Source organism: Ips typographus, linkage group LG5, assembly GCF_016097725.1.
Source record: "Ips typographus isolate SLU linkage group LG5, UJ_Ityp_2.0, whole genome shotgun sequence".
NCBI classification, from domain to species: domain Eukaryota; kingdom Metazoa; phylum Arthropoda; class Insecta; order Coleoptera; family Curculionidae; genus Ips; species Ips typographus.
In genome coordinates, this window is record NC_138426.1 from 8,694,537 (window position 1) to 8,717,453 (window position 22,917).

General features: G+C 34.1%; 1 protein-coding gene across 2 annotated transcripts in view; it reads right to left on the reverse strand.

Moving 5' to 3' along the window:
• LOC145729096 (protein turtle homolog A-like) overlaps positions 1 to 22,917 on the reverse strand; it is a 132,664-nt gene that overhangs the window by 104,095 nt on the left and 5,652 nt on the right. Inside the window, exon 1 of one of the 2 annotated variants that reach the window (XM_081979714.1) lies at positions 128 to 181. The exons of the other annotated variant lie outside the window; for it this stretch is intronic. The gene's annotated coding sequence lies outside the window, so the exon portion shown is untranslated. Of the gene's footprint in view, positions 1 to 127; positions 182 to 22,917 lie in introns of those variants that run through there. 2 annotated transcript variants of the gene reach the window in all.

The window sequence follows — 22,917 nt, forward strand, 5'->3', positions numbered from 1 at the left end:
TGAATAAAGCAGTCCCGTGACTGAACTTAAAAAGCGTACAAATTGCATTGTGAAGATAGAGTTGATTAGTGCTCTATATTACTATTTCTTCTACTGTGTTTTTGAAATTATTAATTTATCATTTTACCTTCAAAATCGTTGTTCAGAGTGTCCCATGACGACGTTAATCATTACCTGCAAAAAAATTTCAATTATTGTCAACCATACAAAACAGCAATAATTATTCTAGTAAATTGAAATTTAAGTTTCTACTGACTTATCAGTGAACGGTTTTGATAGATATTGTCACAAATTATTATTAATCATATCGGTTCCCAACACACAACAAATATTTGATTACCAGGCCAAATCTAGTAAAACATCAAGTTCAGTTTACATCTACTATACTAAAAGCCGGAGTTTCGTAAATTTCCTCCCTAGTGACGTGAATAATATAAATGATCGTCCTGCAGACAGCGGTCAGTATTTAGCTAGTGATTAACAATTTGACAGCCGCTAAAGCTCCCTCCTGACTTTGTCTAATCACCGACTGATCGATGCGCCTCCTTGTAATCGATCTTTTGTCCGAACTTGGATGCGGGATAATTGCCGCTTTTCCTGATAAATTATTCCCGTACGGTAGGAAAAACCGGGCGCCTTTTTAAACATTTTTACGACCGCTGTTTCTGGAAATTGAGCGCCGTTAAAAGGAAGAAATTACGTCGGGAAGAGAGACGTAACTGTTTACCGGCCCTCTGGCTCTGTAATTAAATAATAATTAGTGTAATCCTCGGATAAACACTGTGATTAGGCTCTTAATCCGGGAAATTGCGCTCAAGACGGATTCAAAAGTTTATCGTTGGCAATAAGAGAGCTGTTAGAAAGAAGGAAATGGCAGGTTAGTGTTTCGCAAACCCTTGAAATAGACCGTCCGCTAATTTCCGCAACGGTGTTTATTATTCAAATTGCTTCTCTAGGAAACCGGAAGTTCTTTGAAGGGGATAATGTGCGGGTCACTTAGCAAATCGATCGACAAATTTATAATTAGTCAAGTCTCAAAATGAGGAACGAGTTTCCAGTTTAAAGCAGTGACAGTCAGAAAAAGATGTAATTTCATAGTTTTTGTAATTTAGAGTTTCTTAATTTATATTGATTGATAATAATAATATAATATTTTTCACTTTGCCATCCTCATATACCTGCTTTAATTTAATGAATGTTTGTATTAATATAAACATGTTTTCTACTTTCCGTTATCTACCCGTGAGTAATGATACGGGCTATGGGCTCTAATTCTTGAAAGCAGGGAACATAATTTCAAACAGAAGTGTTGATAAAATCCCTCGTTTTACTAAAACAGATTTAGGAAGAGAAGTGTTGATAGAATGTGACAGAAAAAGCTGACAAGGACGGTTCCTGTCACATTCTAGAGACCTTTCTCTCGACAGCTCTCTTCGCTGTTTTCAAGAATACGTACCCTAATGATGTGTTATTTTCTTTCGTTTTGAATATGACTACATCTCGTTGAGTAATATACTGTTACATGACGATTTGGCATTGTTTCTTGGGGTTCTACCACTTGATGTATACTTCCAATTGTAGTTTAATAACAGTAGCCGCCACTGGTCTTAGGTTTTTGCCAGAAACCATTATGCTAAAGCCGTTGGTATGTTGCGGTATAGCGTAACCTCTTTGTAAACGTCGTCACCGAAAACTAACCGCCCTGCCCTTATTAAAAGCAACAAGACGTTCATTATTTGTAAGGAACAGGGTTCCGTCATGTAATTATAAAACTTTGGAACTTTAGACAACACGATAATTACGCCGCGACAAAGAGGCAACTCAAAACATAAATTAGTAAGGCCCAGGTGGTGGTAGAGAGCGGTTTAAAAACCGGTTACATATTAACCAGTTCTGAAAAGGAAAACGCTTATAACTATTTGTCTTGAAGCTGTGACGATAAATCATCCCCCACCCATGAATCTCCTTTGCCATTTTTCGATCCATTTCCATTCGCCGGGAACGTTCCAATTTATGGAAACACATTACCAATTAATTCAATTTCCGCACTTCAACCTGGCCTGGCCCGTTCGATATCGGGCAGACATTTACATTTATACATTTTTCACCGGAACGGAAAAACTCGAACGCAAACGTCTGATTTATATGCCTTTTGGAATATTTCGAACGACACCGCGTTGCCCAATAAAACTGTTTTGATAAATACGGCCCCTTTGGTGAGAAATCGCCCGCTCTCGTTGTAAATTTGCGGTTTCACTATGTGCATCTTTTTATATTATACACTCGGTTTATTCGAGCGGTGGTCTACGGTTTTACAATTCCAACAAATTATATGATGCATACAATTTTTAAAATACAAACCATAATATAATTTTGTGTATTAACTAAATCGGTCAAAAAATCCACAAAGGACCGAAAAACAAACTAGATATTAATTAAAAAAAATTAAAAAACTGAGATTGTTATTTTGAATAAAATATAAAATTTGACAACAGTGGTAGGTAGCAGTCAAAACTAAAAATTTGTAGTTTTAGGCTGAAAAAATGTGTATCATATCTTTAAATATTATGAATTATACCTTGTTGAGTTTCACATATAAACTCATCGTTTCGAAATTCAATAAAAATTCAGTAATTAACGAAGAGAATTTTATACTAATTTAACTGTTTTACGTCTAACAAATTTCGTAATACATCAAACATTGTAAATACAAATAATAAGGATTTGTGTATTAATGAAATCAGCCAATAGAATCCTAAGGTGGAACCGAAAACAAATTAAGTAGATATTGTAGCCATTTACTATTAGATTCGTCAACCAGCTGACAGAAAATAAAACAAAATTGTTTTAAACTGAAAAATTCTACTTTAAATTAGAAACGGTGTGTCATACATTGAAAGATTATGAAAATTAGTTGTGTGATTTTACAATCAAATTAACTCTTCAAAATTCAATAGAAATTCAGTAATGAAAAGAGTATTGGGATAATTTTTGACTCTAATTACATACTGACAAAACTGTTTTGGAAAATCATTTATTTGTTGTTGAATAATGCTAATTCCATCATAAATGTTATAACATTTTGTATTTATTTTTGCAGTATAAAGCTTTACTCACATAGTCTAAAACTTCTGGTAGTCACGTGACCAACTACCGCATGAAGTCACATTCGTTTTGACTCAACTAAATAATTATTTTGACAAAATTTAAGCTTCTTTACATTCCTATTTGCAGGCGAATGCATTAAGTCATAAATCAGGCTGATATTATAATAGGAAATATCGATAAGGGACATAAATCGTGACTTTCCTAGTTATTTGCCTCTTCGACGAATGCATTTCACCCAATACTTACTAAGCGGGAAATAATGTCCTCTTCGACTGATTTAGGAAGGGAATTTTCCAAGATCGATTTAACGCGTAATGATCACAATAATCTCGCCCTCCCCGAAGAAAACTGTCTTAATTCTAAAGTAATAAATCGGCACAAAGTGGGGAGCCTTAATCATAATTTCCTTTTCGAGACGTTTTTATGGGGTAGCGGTGTCTGCGTGCCCGTTTTGCAATACGGTCACCAGGTCGTGAACCTCGCAAGAAATTTTGAAGTGCAGATCTTCTTTCACGTGAAATAAACTCGAAAATCCTTAATTCTATAGGTAGCAGTGTTATTACAGCCTTGCGTGGGTAAATATTATTTATTACCTAAAATTACCCACTTTCGGTTTGCTGTAGCAGATTTTCGTGAATGTTAGCCAGTTATTTAGGTTACTCCAAACGCTACGTAATTTGTATCTTTTTTTAGCACATTACCATTTAATCCTTCCTGTTTAAGTTAAATGAAATTCCGGAAATTTTTTGCCAGCATGTATATTGAAAATTAATTACTAACCTCTCCATGCTAAATAAACATCTCTCTGGATGTATTAAGTGATTTTTTTTTGACGAAACAGGAGGGAAACGTCGTGTTTCGGGAAAAGCACGGCGATTGATTGGGGTTTTGTTAGCGAAAACTCGATCAATTGGTTGTTTAACGAGGGTGAGCGGTCCCCGAGCGGAAATTTCGACGCTTCACGAAAAGTTTTGAATAAATAATGCGCCAGAGTCTTTTGAAATTAAATTCGGTCGAAAAACGTTTGCCCGAATTAACTTAAAAGTCTGTCTAATGCAATTTCGTTTACAAAGCCGTTGTGTGGCCCCGGGGAGTTTTGTTCATAGTTGTCAGTTCGGTTATTTAATCAGGTTTAACCGAATACCGTGAAAACCGATTATCTTGTGTTATTCTGCGTTTGATGTTTGGGAAAAACGTGGAAGCTGTTATGGCTTTACTTTTGAACTGACATTTTGTATACATCAACAGGCAGAACCTTGTTATTTTTGTATCTATAGGGTGTCCCTCAATTGGTGTACTAAACAGTAGGATAGTACTTTTTTAAAAATATGACAATAAGTTTCTATAAACTTACCCTATTAAATGACCCTTCTTGGTGATAAAGGGTGTCAAGATTAATATCTTTTTTTTTTGTAAATATGTATCTTCGAAACCACTGGTGAAGATTTTGGGTTGACAATGATTTTTTTTGCTTTTACGCCACTAAAAAATGGGCGCAAAAAAAATCACTTTTGATTACTTAAAATTAAAAATTTGCAAAAAGGTAGGTGACAATTTTTTTTTTATTTTTGAAAATATAAAATTGGGATAAAATGACAAATTAAAATACCATTACCATTCAATCCCAGTAAAATCGATTTCTACAAAAAAAAACACAATTTTTGGATTTTTGGAAAATTTTTGAAAATGGAAAAACAAGGCTTAAATGACAAATTAAAAATTGCAAATCATTCTCAGATGAGTCTAAAAATTGTAGAAAGTAAATTTCCATGAAAAAAACACACTTTTTAATAATGTTTATTAACTTTGAAAATGGAAAAACCAATTAAAAATTTGCAAAAAAAAATTCTAGAAAACCGATAACCGATCGATTTCAGTAAAATCGAATTTCAGAAAATTGATTTCCAAAAAAAATCACTTTTTTAATTTTTAAAAAATTTTTATATGGAAAAACCAAGCTAAAATGAAGTAGTAGTCCATTTTCTTTCAGTGGAGTTGTACAAGTGAATACTGAGTATTGTGGAGACGACTGCGTGTCATTCCCTTCCTTTTGTCCAAGCTAAAATGTTAAATTAAAAATTGTAAACGAATCTCAGATGACTCAAAAAATTGTAGAAAATCGATTTCCAATAAAAACTCACTTTTTGAAAACGAAAAAACAGATAAAAACTCATTACCTTTATCACCCTGTATATGCCGATTCTACGTCAAGAAATACCGAACGAAAAATAATAAATGACGTGTTCCAGAAGATTATTAAACAAATATTCCTTGATTTTCAAACTTTGCTGCTTATTGTATAATATAGTGTATAGTATAAAATAATAATAATATTCTGTATTGCTCATAAACTGGGACAGTGTGGTCAATTTACTCAATTTAATGGTCTGTTCGCAGAAGCAATCCCTGACTGGTTTCCAACTCAGAAACAGTAAATGTCAAGTTTCATTGGTTGAATGCTCACGTGACTGTTGACGTTTTCTGACTTGTGGCCAATGGATGTATTTATTTCTCTGATTACTAGTTGGAGATTCTCTCTGCGAACAGACCTTAAATCTACTTACGGTCCAAAACGTGATCATTCATCAACATATAAAAAGGGTATGTTGCTTACCGCAATATTAATAAGTTTTTAGGTGGCAACAGTAAAAAGTGTGTACATTTTGCAAGGAAGTATAAACCGGCAGCTATGCGGTTTAAAACAGCAACAAAAACAAGTTTCCGTGCAGAATTTTTAATTAAGTGGGGTAATATAGACAAAAACGAACCGCCATGTAAATCAAACTTAACAAAAAGCTGGATATTAAAAGTCCTGGAGAGCGTCAGTGCGGAAGCTTCACCGCCTGTTTATTAAGCTTCCCCCCGGGGGTAAAAACTACTTAATGAAATGTGAACGGCATTTTTACGTGTCGGCCAGTAAAAGCACCGAAATTTTATGCGTAAAACTTTCTGAATAAAAGACACTTTTTTAAGAAAGTCGCTCCCTTAACGCTGAGGAGACCATAAATACGAGCGCTTTTACTGCTTAAGCGGATACACTCGTTAAGCGACCAGATAAAAAAGAGATTATGAGTTTAATGGCACTTGGAACTTTGGCAATTAAACTTCTAATACTTTTAATCTGCCTCCCATCTGGGCGGCCTTTATTCAAATTGGATCGACGTACTCTCATATGCATGCCATTGATCTTACTTTACGGCTGAACGGTATCCAGATTGCCAGAACATCGCCTAATCCGTTGCCACTTTTCTCGATGAAAAATTTAAATGGGACAGTTTGAGGGGCGCAGGGCGAATTTCCCAGATGTTAATCTAAATAAAGTCGAATAGTGTGGCGAGCGATAGCTCCTTCGATAAAAGTTTCCTTAGCAGGTACACGAAACTGCTCCGGAGCGAATTATGAGACGATTTTGCACGGTTCGAAATCGGTCGTGGATGAAATTCGGATTCTGCTAGGAATTCTTGAAGGCCCACTTTAATTTGGTACGTGGATGGTGAAGTGCGCTATAAATTTATTGCTCTGTACTTTTACGTTTTCTGAAAACTACCGCCGATAAGCGACAGAACTTTCAATTGCTTTCCTTTATTACGATCTCGAAAAATGTTACTTGCTTTTATCATTAAAATGAGCAATATTCAAACTTTCATATCCAACTTTTTTAACTGTTTGTTTTGTGTATGTAATTCAATTGTTTTTATCTTCTAATCTTATTTCTGTAACCTAAAAAGGAATTGAATACTTTGTGAGTGTAGTAGCTACGAAAGCTATATCCAAACACAAAAAAATTAAAAACTACAAATTACAGTTTATAAAAACAAAAAAAAAAACTAAAAAATGCTAATGCAAATGCAAAACATGTGACATAAATTTTGAATACAAAATTGGCTATTCTAGTGTTTTGTTACTCAAACACAATGTGTGTCAATGTCAAAACACAATCATAATGTTTGATTTGCCTTCCTGTCTTGTAAAGCCACTTTCAAATCTTTATTTATTCAAAATATACATGATAAAATTCAATCAAAAGTGTGTTTACGGCAAATTTTGTATTTCATATCTGATTTTCGAGGTTAAAACAGCGTAGGAATGCCATTTAAGCTCCCTTCCGATTGGACAGGCCGTACAAAGTAGCTGACAGAATCCTATAGGATTTAATATAAAACGCAAAAACAGAATTTCAACACAAAAGCGCCTTTATAAAGGGAACTTGCGTGGTTTGTCTCGCTTTTTCCCAGAAAACCGTCTTTTATATTGTCAGCGATCCTATTACGAATTTAAGCGCTTAAGCCGTAGAAAAATTCCTTAGTCTCCGGTCTCAGAACAAATTTAAAGGCTAATAAGGGATTTTTTTAAAGTAAATAACGAATTTAAGTAGGAAAAATAACGGAGCTCTCTTCTTCGTTTCGTTCGCATTAACTTTTGTTTGAATAAATCAGGTTTTTTTTGCCGGGATAGATTGAAATTTTCGTTTGTTCATATTGTATTTCCAATTTTTAATTCTGATCATTATGACCGTTAAATTGAACAATAACGTTGAAAATCAAATTTTTTTTTTGATGAAACGTTTGATTGTTCTCCCCGAGGACTATTTTATCAAAAACTGGCCAATAAAAATTTAACAAACATCCTGCAAGGGATGGCTGAGTTTCAAATTTATGAAAAACATCGACCATTGTTCGATAATCTCTCTAGGGAGTTTACTCCCAAAAAATGGGACGTACATTCTTAAGTAAACCTAGGATTTTAAAGAGAGATTATATTTTAGTAAACATATGTTTTTCGAAAAACCTTAGAAATTGCAGTTAAATTATTTAGGAGCACTCTACTCAATGGGCTTGCCTGCGAGTTTAGCAAATAACAAACAACATTAAAATTAAATCGCAATAAAACATGGCACAGTCTGCGCAAAAGATTCAGGCAAATATTCGACGATTTTTGTCGGGAAACCGTAAATAATGAGTCCGTTTTTGTTTTAATTAAATTTTCCCCCAGTTTTTGGGGTAGAAAAGAGTTGGGGAATGCTATATTTATTATAAATGGGAATTTGTAGTGTCGTTGTTTTTGAGTTTATTAACTTTTCAAAAAGGTGAATTTATCGTTTAATGTTTAGTCAATTTCGATTAAATTTAAAGAGAACATGTTTGAACTGAAGCAGTTTTTAAGATATTTACACCCGTTCAACGTCACGTGATAGCCCCATTCATTAGTCATCTATGGTCTTCTGATGTGTCTATAGTAAATGTTTCAAATAAACGAGTTATTAGCACTTTTATGGTAAAGTGAACTAAAATTGTGTCAAATTTACTGTTGTTTGAAACTTTAAGGGCGTAAACGCATCTCAATGAAATTCCTGTTATAGACTAATTTGGGCCTCAGAAACTTAAATCCGGTGTCAAAATGACGCCAACTGGTGCCATTTTTGAGATGATCTTGAGTATTGTCATTTTTTGAAACTTTTCAGTGCGTGTCTCCTTTATAAAGGCCGAAATTGCTCTTTGGCACCTTACGTCACTTTTTGATCATCAACCCAAAGGTATTTGCCTGGTCAAAGTTGATTTAAAATTTTTTTTTTTCGAAAATTTGTTGAGAAACATTTTATGGAAATTGATTTAATGGACTATTTTCAGAAAATTTTTAAGGTCAAAACGATGAAAAACAGGCAAATATTATGAAAATCTCTCTGGCACGTTTAAAGTCAACAAAGGCTCATTTAAAATATCTGCTAAAGGCTTCTGGCAATTTTAGAAGACTCTTTAAGGTTTCAGAGGCTTCTGGCATATTCTAATTACTATTAGAAGCTTCTGGCACTTTGAGATGTCCATTAGAAGGTTTCAGGCGACTCTGGCTCGTTTAAAATATCTGCTAGAGGTTTCTGGCAACATTACAAGACTCTTAAAAGTTTCAGAGTCTTCTGGCACATTCTAATCACTATTAGAAGCTTCTGGGCACTTTGAGATGTCTATTAGAATGTTTCAGAGGACTCTGGCCCGTTTAAAATGTCTGCTAGAGGCTTTTGGCAACTTTAGAAGACTCTTTAAATGTTTCAGAGGCCTCTGGCACATTTAAAATGTTTGTTAATGCTCTTTTAGAGTTGTCGTCTTTGCAGAACCATCATCAATTTAATTTTTATAAATTCGGTCCTTATTTTTTAATATCAGATTCTAACTATTATTAAGTGAAACAAAGCTATTAAACTTCTGAAACATGTGAACGAAAACAGGAATATCAGATTAAACAACAACAAACCACCATTTGCCTGAAAGTAAAACGTACTTTTCAGAGGTGGGAAAAAAACAGTTGACAAAGGTTTTATCGCCACAAATTTAGACGGTTTTGTCCTTTTTATCTTTCCGTCAGCGTTACCCTTAAAAATAATTTTCCAATTTTTAACAGCAAAATCTGACAAGAAACGGCCAAATTAAGATACAAGGAAAATGAATAAATACTTAAGAACGATAATTAAATTCCCCTAGGCACTTAATATTATCATCATCATCGCTTCCTACGGGCAAAATTACCTTTTATTTCTTCTTCTTCTTTTCTTCTCGAAGCTCAAGGGCGCATAAAAGAAGGGTCAAGTGTTTTTGCTAAGAAAAACCGTTAGCGTTTCTACGTGACGACATCGTTTTGATTCAGATAAGATACAAGGAAATATCCTTTCGGGCCTCCTCATCATTTAAAAGGTGTTTCGTTAAGCGTCTTTTATCCGGAAAACATATTTTCCACTTAACGTCCAATATCAGAATTAATTCCCCCAAGGCGAATCCAGGACCGTTGAACAAAAGAAAAAAACAATTTTATTGCTTCCTTATTACATCACAACGGTATTAGAAGCAGTAGGACCTCATTCCTTGAACGTAAAAAGCACGATAACAAGACACCTACGATATTTTATTACATGATAGAGCGCGGTATGCGAAAATAAAAAAGTGTCATCCGGATTCTCTCGAGATACGTCGTCTCGCATAAAAAGATTCCTCTGTGTGAGACCGGGTAATTTTCTTGTGTTTCAAAACAACGACATTATTTCGTGTCCCGGAAAATATCGTTGTCGGGCCACGTAGTCGTGTCGTTTACGTGTCTGTCAAAATTTCAAAAATACTGAAATTCCTCCTAAATGTTTGGACGTGAAGTTACAATTACCTAGAAGAGTATCAGTACTGAAAAATGTATTTTTATGCATCAGTTTATTAATATTATCTCTTACTGGAAGTTACAGTGGACATAAGTAATCAACAATTCACGAAATTATACAGCTACATATAATTTGTTGCAAAACTCACTTTCGTAATCGCTCTGAAATTGCTTTAAAGTTGTTATAAAAAATAATAATGTAAAATTATAATTGTTTAGTGAATATTTTCCTGTAAGTTCACATAACAAAACAAACGCATCATCCCAGTTACATAAAATTTTACTTTACACTGGTTACGTATAGCAGAACGTTTTCATAACACTGTAATCAGTTTTGAAAAGGTTAAGTTTTATGTGAAAAAACTCTCTTAGTAAGTAACAATAAACTTTAATTCTGTGGTAAATTTCAACAGTTTCTATGAACACTGTCTACAATATGTTTAAACCAAACTTTTTACTGCAAAAGTACTCAAATCACTTTTGTAAGTAACTAACAATAATCATAATTGAATTGAATGAAATGCTGGTACCAGAGCTTTAAATTTCAGTGTAATTTTATTATTGAGAGTGTGTTAAAGTTGTTTGGAGACTAACTGGAGGTGATTGAAGTTTGTCCATTATAAAGCATCCAGTAATTAAAGGTACTTCAAATTAGAACGTATTGGTTGGACACTGAAACACTTATGCCAAGAGCCATTGTGTACCTACTAGATTGGAGGAGCCATTATATTAATTAAGTTTGAAAATGGCTGCCGAAATGATCGAAGGACTTTGAAATATCCCATCTACTGCTATATCCTCCTATATTTGATATTTTCTACATTTGCAAACAGGATGATTTATTAGAGGAAAGATTTTATCACTATTTTATCAGAATAGTGATAATCGCTTGCTCACTAGGGGAATATCTAATTTGCAAGATGGAGATTAGCGGTTGGGGTAGGTCTCGGCGAAACGAGATCACCGGGGGGTAATTCCAGGGCGCGAATCCTGACAAACGGCCTCAACAGACTGATTAATTCGGTTGTTTATTAAAACGAGTGGTGCAAGAAATGGCAGCCTAACAATTTGCTCGCCTCCAAGATTTCCATTACGGCATAATACACTCGGCAGGAAAGTAATTAAGATAATAAAAGCAAATATCTTTGAACGACGTTTAGCGGCGGCGGTCCTATCAAGGAAAATACGCTTGTTTGAAGATACTCACTATTTTGCTTAAGGTTGTATTATTCTAAATTTGTTTTAAATTTCTGGGAACTAAACCTAACCATGTACGTGAAAATTGTCTCTAAATACAGGCACATACAGTGAGGACATTACGTCTGGGAAACTATACATAATAAGTGGTTTAAACACCTAAATTTTAGGTTAGTAAAAGTAAAAAGTATACAGGGTACTTCAAATTGACTGGGCAGCAGTTGATTGTTTTTTCACTGTTCAGCAAAATGTTGTAAATTTTATAGAATTATACAGGGTATTGCAAAAGTAACAAAACCTCAGTATAAGGTCGTTATTCTAGTTATTGGAAATTAATATCGAAATGCAATGATCAAACTCATATTAATTAAGCTATAAAACTAGAATTTCCTAGCGCCTATCGTGTCGCATCCAATTTATTAAGATTAAAGGCGGAAGCTTTGCCGCCATCTAAAAATAACAATCTCGCGGCTAAATTGGATTCACGACCCGTTGATGCAGAGCTCGAGTTCACCCTGTGACGCAGATTGCTACAATTTTCAGTTCCGTTTATCGTGAAATATCCATCAATTAAAAAAAAAACTCCATCTGTGAGATAATACACTTTGATTACTACTTGCAAAGCTAGGTTAGGGTGGATGACAAACTTACCAAGTTATGACGTTATCTATCATCTCAAGTCACAAACTCTGATGATGATGAGCATGAGATGATTTTGTAGTGTCACATTACAATATGTTTTAGGAAGTCATTTTTGTGTGGTTGGCACAAACTAGGAACAGTGCTGTGATTGACTCAAATACTGCTGCTGCACGTGGATGATCATACATAATTAATGTGTGAAACTAGTTACAAAATTTAACCTGTCTGAATAGCCGAGTTCACACGTAGTTTCACCGACAATAGAGAGTCAAAGTTTCACTTTGACGGAAGCGCGGACTCTTCAGGATTCCCCGATTGAAATAAAACTTTCAAGGGGGCCAGGAAGTTTGGCCGAGGGCGTTAAAGTTTTCATTCATTAGTCAACTGAACTTTCAACACCTCTTAGTCATCTGAGAGTGTTAAAGCTAAGTTTCTACTTCGTTTGTAAAGTTTTTATGAAATTTTCAGGCGAAAACAATATTTTATGAGACTGAAAGGTTTTTAGAAAAACGTTAATTCTTGCTGGATAGTAATAGTGGAAAAAGTTGTTTTATTACCAAAATGTTTTTTTGTTCTAGCTGTTATATTGCCAAAGCCGAAATTGGTTCCGGCTAAGTAAGGTACTTTTAAATAATAAAAAGGCAATAATCAAAATATTTTTAGCAATTTTTAATACACTGTATCTCCGAAAAAGAGTTTAAAGGGCCGTCTCTTATAGAATCAAGCGCGTATTGATTTTCAATAAATAATATGATGAATATACAGGGTAAGGAAAAATGCACTGTAAATTTGTGACATTTCTACTCAGTGGATTTGATAGTAACATTCGTTACTGTGTCATAGGATGAATTTTGGCAACCGTGTATATTTTAAAACGCAAAAATTAAGTTTGGCTAACCACACATGTGTTAAAGGATTTACTATTGTAGTCATACCCACACGATGTCAGTTTAGTAAGAGATAATCCTATTAAGCTATGCACAATTTGATTACATCTCACTCAATACGATTAAATTGTATAAAGTGGTATTAAATCACAGACTGCATTACTACTACAATAAATGTCGTTGTAATGCGTATGTTAGCATCGGTATTGATCTAAACCCTACAATTTACATCTCGTAGTGTTTATTGCGTCTGCCAAATACCAGAGATATACAGTTAGTGCCCTAAAAGTGGACTATTTCAAGTGAACATTCTGTATATTATTACGTCAATTGATTCAGCTTGTCATAGCCAACTTTACAGCAAGCTAAATTTTTAATCAATTTTTAACTCTGACTTTGAGTTACGTAATGAGAAATTTTATAGTCACTAGTGCGATAATGATTGTTTTATTGTACTCTTTACCTTAATAGTGCGATAAAATCAATTATTATCGCACTAGTGACTATAAAATCCCTCATTACGTAACTCAAAGGATGTAATGGATCATTACCGTGCTAGTGGTAATTAAATGTAATTAACAGACTTTTCTAGGTAAAAGACGACTTTTTCCGTGTCACGTAACTGTTATTGACAGGTGTCAATTTAACTTTACAATGTTGCCAGCTGCTAATTTAAATTGTCACTATCAGGAGACATGCTTTTAGAATTTTAGCTTTTCCAACTGTATAAATGTAATTTACAAACTTTTCAAGTTTAAAGGTGACATTTTCCAGGTTACATGACTGTTATTGATAGGTGTTCATTTAACTTTACAGTGTTGCCAGCTGCAAATTTAAATGGTTACAGTGACAAATTTCAGCTTTGTCACTTGCTTGAGTCATTCGTGGTTTACAATCTGTTCATCTTACTACTGCTCCTGCTTCAAAAATCATAGGCTACTATGTAATTTGATAAAAACAAAAACAGAAATTTAAAGAAAACAAACTTACATAAAGAAATATACAGGGTGTCTAAAAAGTCTGGAATATTGCAAATATCTCGAAAACTGCTGATTTTATTTTTCTCAAAATTTGCGTCTTGTTATAGTAAATAACAGCGCATGACGTGAGGGTGAAATGAGGTTCGCAAGTATACAGGGTCAGTCACAAAGTATACCAACTTTCTTAATTCAAACCTAACACACTGTATATTACTTCAGATTTTAGGAGTACTTATAAAGGCCAATTCAACGATATACGATTTTTTTTTTTTTTTTTTTTTTGTGCCAACCTATAACAATGATAGGTGTAACAATGACAGCTAACGTCAATATAATGTTAAATTAATTGGCAAATTTTCCTATTACTTAAAATGGTGTTTTTAAGTGAGAAGGAAAAGACTGACATCTTAAGTATGGTGGGATATGGCGACCGTAAGAGAACGCAGCAGGAAGTATGTGATTTGTTTATTTAATAATTATTATTATTTTTATTATTTTTTTAATTTTTTAAAATTTTTTATTTTTTATTTTTTTTTTTATTTTTTATTTTTTATACTGTACATCGTTGAATTGGCCTTTATGAGTACTCTTAAAATCTGAAGTAATATACAGTGTGTTAGGTTTGAATTAAGAAAGTTGGTATACTTTGTGACTGACCCTGTATACTTGCGAACCTCATTTCACCCTCACGTCATGCGCTGTTATTTACTATAACAAGACGCAAATTTTGAGAAAAATAAAATCAGCAGTTTTCGAGATATTTGCAATATTCCAGACTTTTTAGACACCCTGTATTTACATTCACAATATGTTGAGGAATTACCTGGTTATCTTCACAAAATCTTTGCCTTCTCAGTCATATCCATTTAAAATGAGTGAATGTAAATTTCTTTTATTCAACGTTTCAAATGTTTTCCCCAGTTATTTCTAGAACTTTCTTAAAGTCTGTTTTTTTTTCTCTCCTGCTTCTATTTGAGATTGTATAATTGTAGCTGTGATCTAGTCTTGCAAAGAAAGGTCATTTTAGTTTTTCTCTTTTTTCTAGAAATGAGAGCAAGAAGTCCAGTTTTCCTGTTTTGTCGAGACTGACTATACATGAGTTCTTCCATGTTTGTTAAAGTATTTATATTGGGATTTAAAAAAAAGCAACACCCCCCCCAAATTTCCTTCAAAATGGAGGAGTGAGGGGGTTTGTGCTACATTAAAAAAAAAAGAATTTTTTCCCTTATTCTAAAGTGAACCGCTAAAACCGAAACGGGAGTTAACTAATGACTTACAAAACTTCCGGTTGCTGTTACAATAACCAATAACTCTTTCGACCGTTCCAGCTTTTCGGACACGGCAATTATTTTCTTTTTCACTTCCTCCTCGGAGCGCCGAGTCAATAAAGTACAATTTCGGAGCGAAAAAGAAGTAAAGGCAATAACAGTTTTCGCGTAAATATCCATTCAAAGCTTATTGTTTTAGATTTGTCATCGGTGAAACTTTCTCCATTTTGGTGTCGTTCGGCCGAGGTCGACTTCCGGTTAACCGCGATTTATGCCGCTCTTATTTCACATATATTTCTCTAATCTGGCCCTCCTCAGTTGCCATTTTTCTTAATACTTCCGAGCTTCGGAGAACCACTAAACATCTGTGATCTATTTCATTAGACCCCGATAACAATAACCATCTGCTAGGGACGACCCCAATTTATGTTATGGGTTATGGAGATTTTTAGATCCCCCTTTGATTTATATTATGGTGCAAAACTGAACAAATTCAAATTTAATATTGATAAACGTAATGGCAAACAAAACGCCTCCACCTCCAAAAACGAGCTTTTAGCCTCCAAGCACCTAATACAAGAGTTTAAAATGGAAAATTTATGTTGGTTTTAACAACGATGTAACCGGCTTTGAAGTTATTCGGCAAAATATCGCTCGAGTGCCGCCAGTTGCGACGCTGGAAAATTGAAAGTCAACATTTAAATAGCTATTGACGTCACTACCAGTGATATGTGCCGAAGTTTTATTGAAAATTTATCATCTCAGTTATGCTAAAGTTTGCTCAAACTGACAGTTTTGCAGCTACAACTTACGGGACTGGATAAAGCAAATGGCTCTAGCCTAAGGGACACTGAATGATATTGCAATTATTATGTCCTTAATTTTACATGTCAGGCAAGAAGGAATAAATGATTAATTTCCTATGAAAGGTAAACAATTTTTGACAAATTATTTAAAATGTGTAGATGATTTATAACACGCACAAACACTTGTATATAAAGGTGCGGAAAATTTGTGGTAAAGAGTGAAAAAACAATGAGGAACACAATCAATTAACATGCCTAGAGCTATCGGGACAAATTTATCAATTCCAATATTAATATTTTAAATTTTTAACGGTCTCAAAAATACTGTTAAACAGGCAAACATCGTGAATTTTGAATGAGATAAGCATCTGTATCAAAGAGCATTCCCGGCATATAAATTTGCTAGTATGAATACGTTTCCGAATTGTCCCAATCAGATAAATAAAACGCCCGGTCCTGGATGGATTTAATATTGAATTTTATGGCCTGTCGTTACATTAAACCTGATTAATGACCGGCGTTCGACAGACGGGTTGAGGAATATTTAATGCGACAAAATCGCTTTCTGACGCTCTTAAAATAATTGGGCTTTGTTGTCGTATATCCCATTTTTCTTCTTTATACACGGAAAATGCCTTACCTCGGCTAAAACTAACCTAATTACAGCGTTCTAAAAAAAAATCGCGCCTGACTACGATCCTCGAGAAGACGTTGTTAATTATTTCCGAGACTGGAAGAACTCCTCCTTCAAAACAAAGGGCAGATGCAACAGCGAAACAGATTCATCTCTCCGCCTTAGGAGATATCTTACAACATCAAAGGGTTTGCATTGTATAACAAGACCTTGTCGTGCACTTTTCCGCTCCCAGATTGGACATCCTGGCAACAGTCAAATTCTAAACAGGTCGAATTAGATGACTCCCATGGCGAATCCAATCAGACTTGAACCCGCACGTGCGATCAAAGCAAACATCTATATCGGAAACCGGTTTGAAAGTTTCGTCTGTGGATGTGACATCTCGCTGATACGATACCGGCGATGTATGTAAATACGGCTTTAAGTTAAGGGATGTTTACGTGAAAGGATCCGCTTTTTGTACGGGAAAAAGTGTAACGAAGTCTCGGATAGTTGATTTGTTATGCGGTAAGTTTGGAATTTACCAAGCGGGGTCTGACATCTACAAATGCAAGTAAACTAAACCAGTTTTTTTTTCGGATTTTCTTTAAAATACCAATTTCTAACATTCATGCTTGTTTTGTAACTAGAAATGGCCAAAGGTAATTTTTTGGCAAAGATTTTTAGATTTAGATTATTTTTCAAACGTTCTCAGAATTTTGAATATGTCTTCTTTGTTAAATTCTCAGTAATTTAGTGAGAATATTCTCTTAGGCTAGCTTTTTACCATAATCAAGACATAAAATTTGAAATATTGTGTTCAATTTTAATTAAAAAGAGCGAATGTCAAAACTCCTGATTCAGTCATTTTGGCAACGTCGAAAAGCTCAAGAAGTTTTTAATTTGGGTGGTTGGAAAAACGTGGACCACTTTGACAAACTGAAGTAACTATGACGTTTAATGATCTGACAGCTGTCAAAACTCATTAGACAGTGCCGCTAAACTGTAAAATATCCAAGAGTCGTAGTTTTTTAATGAATCACGCCGCAAATTATTATCGTAGCTCTGTGGAGTTAAATTGTTTGAGTTTAAATTTGACAGTTATGACACCTTATATTACAGTGTATGTACCTTGTATTTACACCTCAATAGAAACCCAAATTTGACCTTTGTGAGAGTAAGTGACATGTTAATATATTTCTTACGTCATCTGATGTCAACTGTCAACGCTAACATACAACTGGAATAGGTATGAATTAGTTGTACTTATTTGATATTGATCGCATTGCAAGTTGTATTTATAGCTCTATAGAGTTAAATTTAACAGTTGTGACATTAATAGATACTTTGACATGTGTTTTACGTCACATGTTAGCTGTCAAAAATCACGCAGCTTTGACGTAAAATTATCAATTCGAAATAGTTTCTACTGCTTGGATAAATCACACTGCACATTGTAATTATAGTTCTATTAAGCAAGAAAGTTGTGATGTTAAGTAGTAAGAATCAAAGTGTGTCTATCATCAGAACTGACAAATTAGGCTTCATGGAGCTGTAAACACGACTTACAATGCAATTCCTCAAAGAAACACATCCATTTGACATTTTATATCAGGTAACTGGTGAGTGAGTTTTAACAGTTATCGCAGCTGGAAAGTGACGCAACCAAAGTATTAAAGTGTTCCTTAACATCCTAACTGTCAAATTGGACTTGATTATTGACTATTGAACGTTAAACTTAAGTAATTTTTACTTTTAGTAACTTTTGTACTTTTCTTTCGTCACGTGACAGCGGTCATAACTATTGAAACGGGTTCACCAGTAACCTGAAGTTATGACAGCTGTCACGTGACGAAAGAAAAGTACAAAAGTGTTCTTTAACGTCAGAACTGTCAAGTTTGGCTCCATGGAGCTGTAAAGACTACTTACAGTGTGATTCCTCCAAGAAACACATCTACTTGGCATTTTATAATTTCCAATTAGTCTGAATTGTTGCTTTTGACGTTACTTATTAGTTTTTCTTCAGCATTTTCTTAAATTCTCATAAAATTCTTGTCCAAAAATAAACTTCTGAGAATTTTCTAGTAAAATACTAAATCATCAGGGTAACGTATACTTTTGGATACACAATACAATATCTTCATCAAAACTACGTTGTTTTAAGCAATGTTTACTAAAACGCTGCGGAAAATGTTATTTTATCGGTTGTTTCCAAATGTGGTAAACCGCTTGCAAAATCAATGGTGGAAACACCGAGTAGTGAAAAACCACAGAGTTACTAATAAAACCGTAAATAGAAATCCAGTCAAAGCGGTGTATATTACCAGTAAAGCTAAAATAATGATTAAACTAAAAATTAAATAGATAAAATCCAATGTTGATTTAACATTGTTCAACTCGTGAATACAATAATTGAAATAACAGAGTAATTTATCATGGAAAAACTGAAATATTTTTACATTGTACTAATAATTGCAGTGAAACCTATTAAAAAGTATAGACTTTGTCCATTAACTTTATTGTTCTGATCATTTGTTGCAGTCTAAAACTCATTTTTTTCCACAAACAACCTCTGATACACATTACGTGTAATGACAAATCCCTTTTACTCATTATGCAAGAGTAATGTAGAAAATTTGTTGTGCCTTTGCACTAATGGATTAAAAACGAGTCGGCAAAATCAGTCAAAGCATATAAGAAACTTCCACTAAGTTATTACATTTTTAGTAATCAGACAAGCAAATACTTTTAGAACACAGTAATTTCAATAATGTTTAGAAGTCGCAATTTTTTGCTTGTTTGCAGAAAACGCAAAGTTGTCATAAACAGCTCGAAACAATAAGGACAAGTTGAGACCCGGTGAAACCGTTTAAAAATCCAAACAATTGGCCGGAGCACGACCGCCAGCAAAAGTAACGGTCCTGCTCTAGCAGTTTTCCGGCTTTTAATCGTGACACTAATGCCTCATAAAGTGCAATTAGCCAGTTTAAGAAAACGTTTAAAATGCGATTTGTACTGCTAACGGTAAATAACGTCGTAGATCGTTGGTTTTTATACTTTGTTCCGCAAAACTAAAGTGCACGTACGTTTTGAGTAATATAAGAAAAGTTGCATGGAGCTTGAGCAATGACAATTTATTTATAGTGCCTTTTATAATTATTAGTGTTTTAGTTTCAGCAGATCATAAACAAATATTGTAAATGCTATTAAGTAGATAAAATATACATAAAATGCCATTTTTAGTGTCCGCTGCTACAAAACAAATGTATGTCAAAATTACTGAAATTAAGTTAGTTCGTAAACTCCTGGCCTTAATCGCTTTATTATGTGTCAGTCATGGGTGATGTTGATTTTTTAATATTTTTTTCTTTATATGGGAAAGTAATTCTGGTTCTGGACAAAATGTTGTTTTATTAGATAATATGTAATTTATAAAGGTGTAAAAAAAGTGCTTATTACAATAACCGAGCTGCAGAGAGGATTTTGAGGCTTTTAATTCTATTTTGACATAAACTATTTATTTCCCACCGTTTTTTACAAGTTTGAATTATTTATAACGGTAATCCTAAGGTTGGATTAATTAATAAAGTAGTATTTTTTGGCTAATAGGATTAATACATATTGGGGCTGACAAAATGCCACTCCCATGCTTCTGTCGAGTTGATGCCAACATGTGACAGTCCGTAACCTAAATGGGCATCTAGATAGTAAGCATGAAATTGAAGCGTTAGCTCGGCGTTGATAGAATGATAATTTGCAATTCCCCCAGACAGGTAAATGTTTAATTTCCTCTTGCGAAGAATTTTTGCTGTGGCGTTTTGGGTGCAAAATATAACCGAATTAGTTTTTCGAAGGCGTCAGACTCTCAAAAACGAAATTGTCTTGGCAGCGGTAGCCAATTAGGCGGCTGTTTTCATAAAATATAAGCTCAAAAGAAATTAACGGAAGATTTTTGATGAGATTCCCCCTCAACGCTGTCAAAGAGGTGAAAACCATATTTTCTAAATTTACATTATCTTTTGTGACTTTGTACCAAGATTACAATTTAATTTTGTTTCTTTTTGAACTAGGAATACTAGCAAAGTTTACATTTGGTTACCTTATGCGCCAATTACGACTAAAACTTTTCTTAAATAAAAGCAAATTGTTATAATTTTTTTAAAACTTTGTTTATCAGACACTAAAACTCCTTGGTTGGTACTTTTGGAGCAAGATGATTGGAACAACTGAAGACGATATTATTAATTTCCATAAAATATATGGTTATATTAATATAATCTGAAGATGTTGAGAAGACCAGGGAAACAAAAATACAAACATTAACTAATCATTTTCTAAAAACCTTGTGAATTACATGAAATATATAAACCGTTTTGATGTTTAGTATGAGTTGGAATTAGGTCAGCATCTTGAAATCCACTAAAGAGAACATGGAGTAGTTTCCCTGAAACATGTAAAATAAACCCATCGAAAATAGGTGAAATATGCCGCAGGTATTTTGCCCTAGAAAAGCCAAAATATGTAAAATCCTGTAAAACAACAACTTTTGTTTAATAACTAATAGCAATTAATCTATAATCCAGAAGTTTAGAAACACAACAGGTTTCCATAAAGCATAAACTTTCACTTTGATCGCATAAACAAGCGGCCAGTGTCATTAGTCCTGTTACAACGGAATTTCTACGAACAAACTGGAATTCCTGCTTTTCAAGCTATACACAAATTATTAACGAAGTCGGCGAAATATTCATCAAAAGGGTTCATAAGTTCCTGACGGCAGTTGCCCAAACCTCTTGCGAACGTCACCCTACCTGCGACGTTGGCTCTAATCTGGGCTTAAAAACTTCCCACGACTCCGAACTTTGATTTCCTTCCCGGAGAATATTTAATTGGATACAATGGCGCTCCTACGGTAATAAAAAATACAGGCGAGCCTCTAGAGGTCGCTTAAAACGTAAGGGATTCACTCAGGAAACCTTAAAGAAGTAGCAAAGTCTCGAAACGTCGGGGAATAAAAAGTTTTAACCGAGCGGACCGAGAGTCTAATCCGGACCTCGCAGTTAAAAACAAGTAGCTTAACTAAAACGGAGAAAACTGAGACTGTTTTCCATATAAACGAGACGTTTACTTTGGGGGCAAATCGATTTTTTCAAACGAAAATTCACGATGGCGTCTCTTTGAAGTATAGGGCCGTTTAGTTAATGTCCCACCTCTCCGAAAACTCCAATTTATGGCCTCTGATAGCTAATAATGACGGTAATCTGTTATATTTTCAGCGACGTTTTCAGTGACGCTACGTCTAGGACATTTTGGAGCATTAAATTTCACTTGGTTTTTGTCTTTGATAAAATATCTTCACGTTTCCAGCATCTAAATGGAATTAGTCCAGAAATTAATGATGATGGACTTTAAATATTCCTTAAAAATTTAGCTCTAGTTGCCAATTTTGGGAAAATATTGTAATGTGTTGTTGGAAACTCTTTAAAATGGTATTTGGCGTGAAATGAGAACTTTGCAAATATCTTGAAGACTAAGTCAAAGCTGTCAATGAAAACAGCTTCACCAAGTAAGAAAATCTACTGTTTTGATCCTAATAACTATTTGTACTCAACTTTTTACTTAAAGTAGGTTTTAAGTTCTAAAAACGTACTGTTATTACTGTTATTCTTAAATAAAAAATACAACTCTGACTTTTACAACAATCTACAGATCAAACAGAAAAGCTGAAAGTCTAAAAGCAGGTCACGTGATTGTGACATTTTAAATTACATTGACAGATTTACACCTGTCAACAACAGTCCCCGGAAAATGTTGTCTTTTACCTAAAAACGTCCAAAAAGTTGGTGTTTTCAACTCCCTAAGGCGAATAAAAATTTTTTGGATTATTTATACCTTAAACCTCCCATCCATTTAATCTGGACTACCTTTAGGAAAAACTGTTACGAAACATACCCACTTGAATGTTATGCATAAAATTGCCCTAAAGGTCAAAGCCACGGACAAATAACGATATTTCGTTATAAAGAAGGTCCGATACAGGAAAAACTTAGCATAATTCACCAAAGGGGTTTCCATGTAAATGTAAATAAGGCAACTTTTACAAATTGGGGAAAAACTCGGTCTGATTACGTATAACCGTTTTAAACAAGGAGCGGTTGTTAAACTTGGAAAACTTCCATAATAATTAATATTTTGTACTGTTGGTAAACATAGTTACGCCTGCCCATTTAGGGTTTTGTTGCTGATACCTTAATTCCTTTTCCGAGTGAAAAGTTTGCT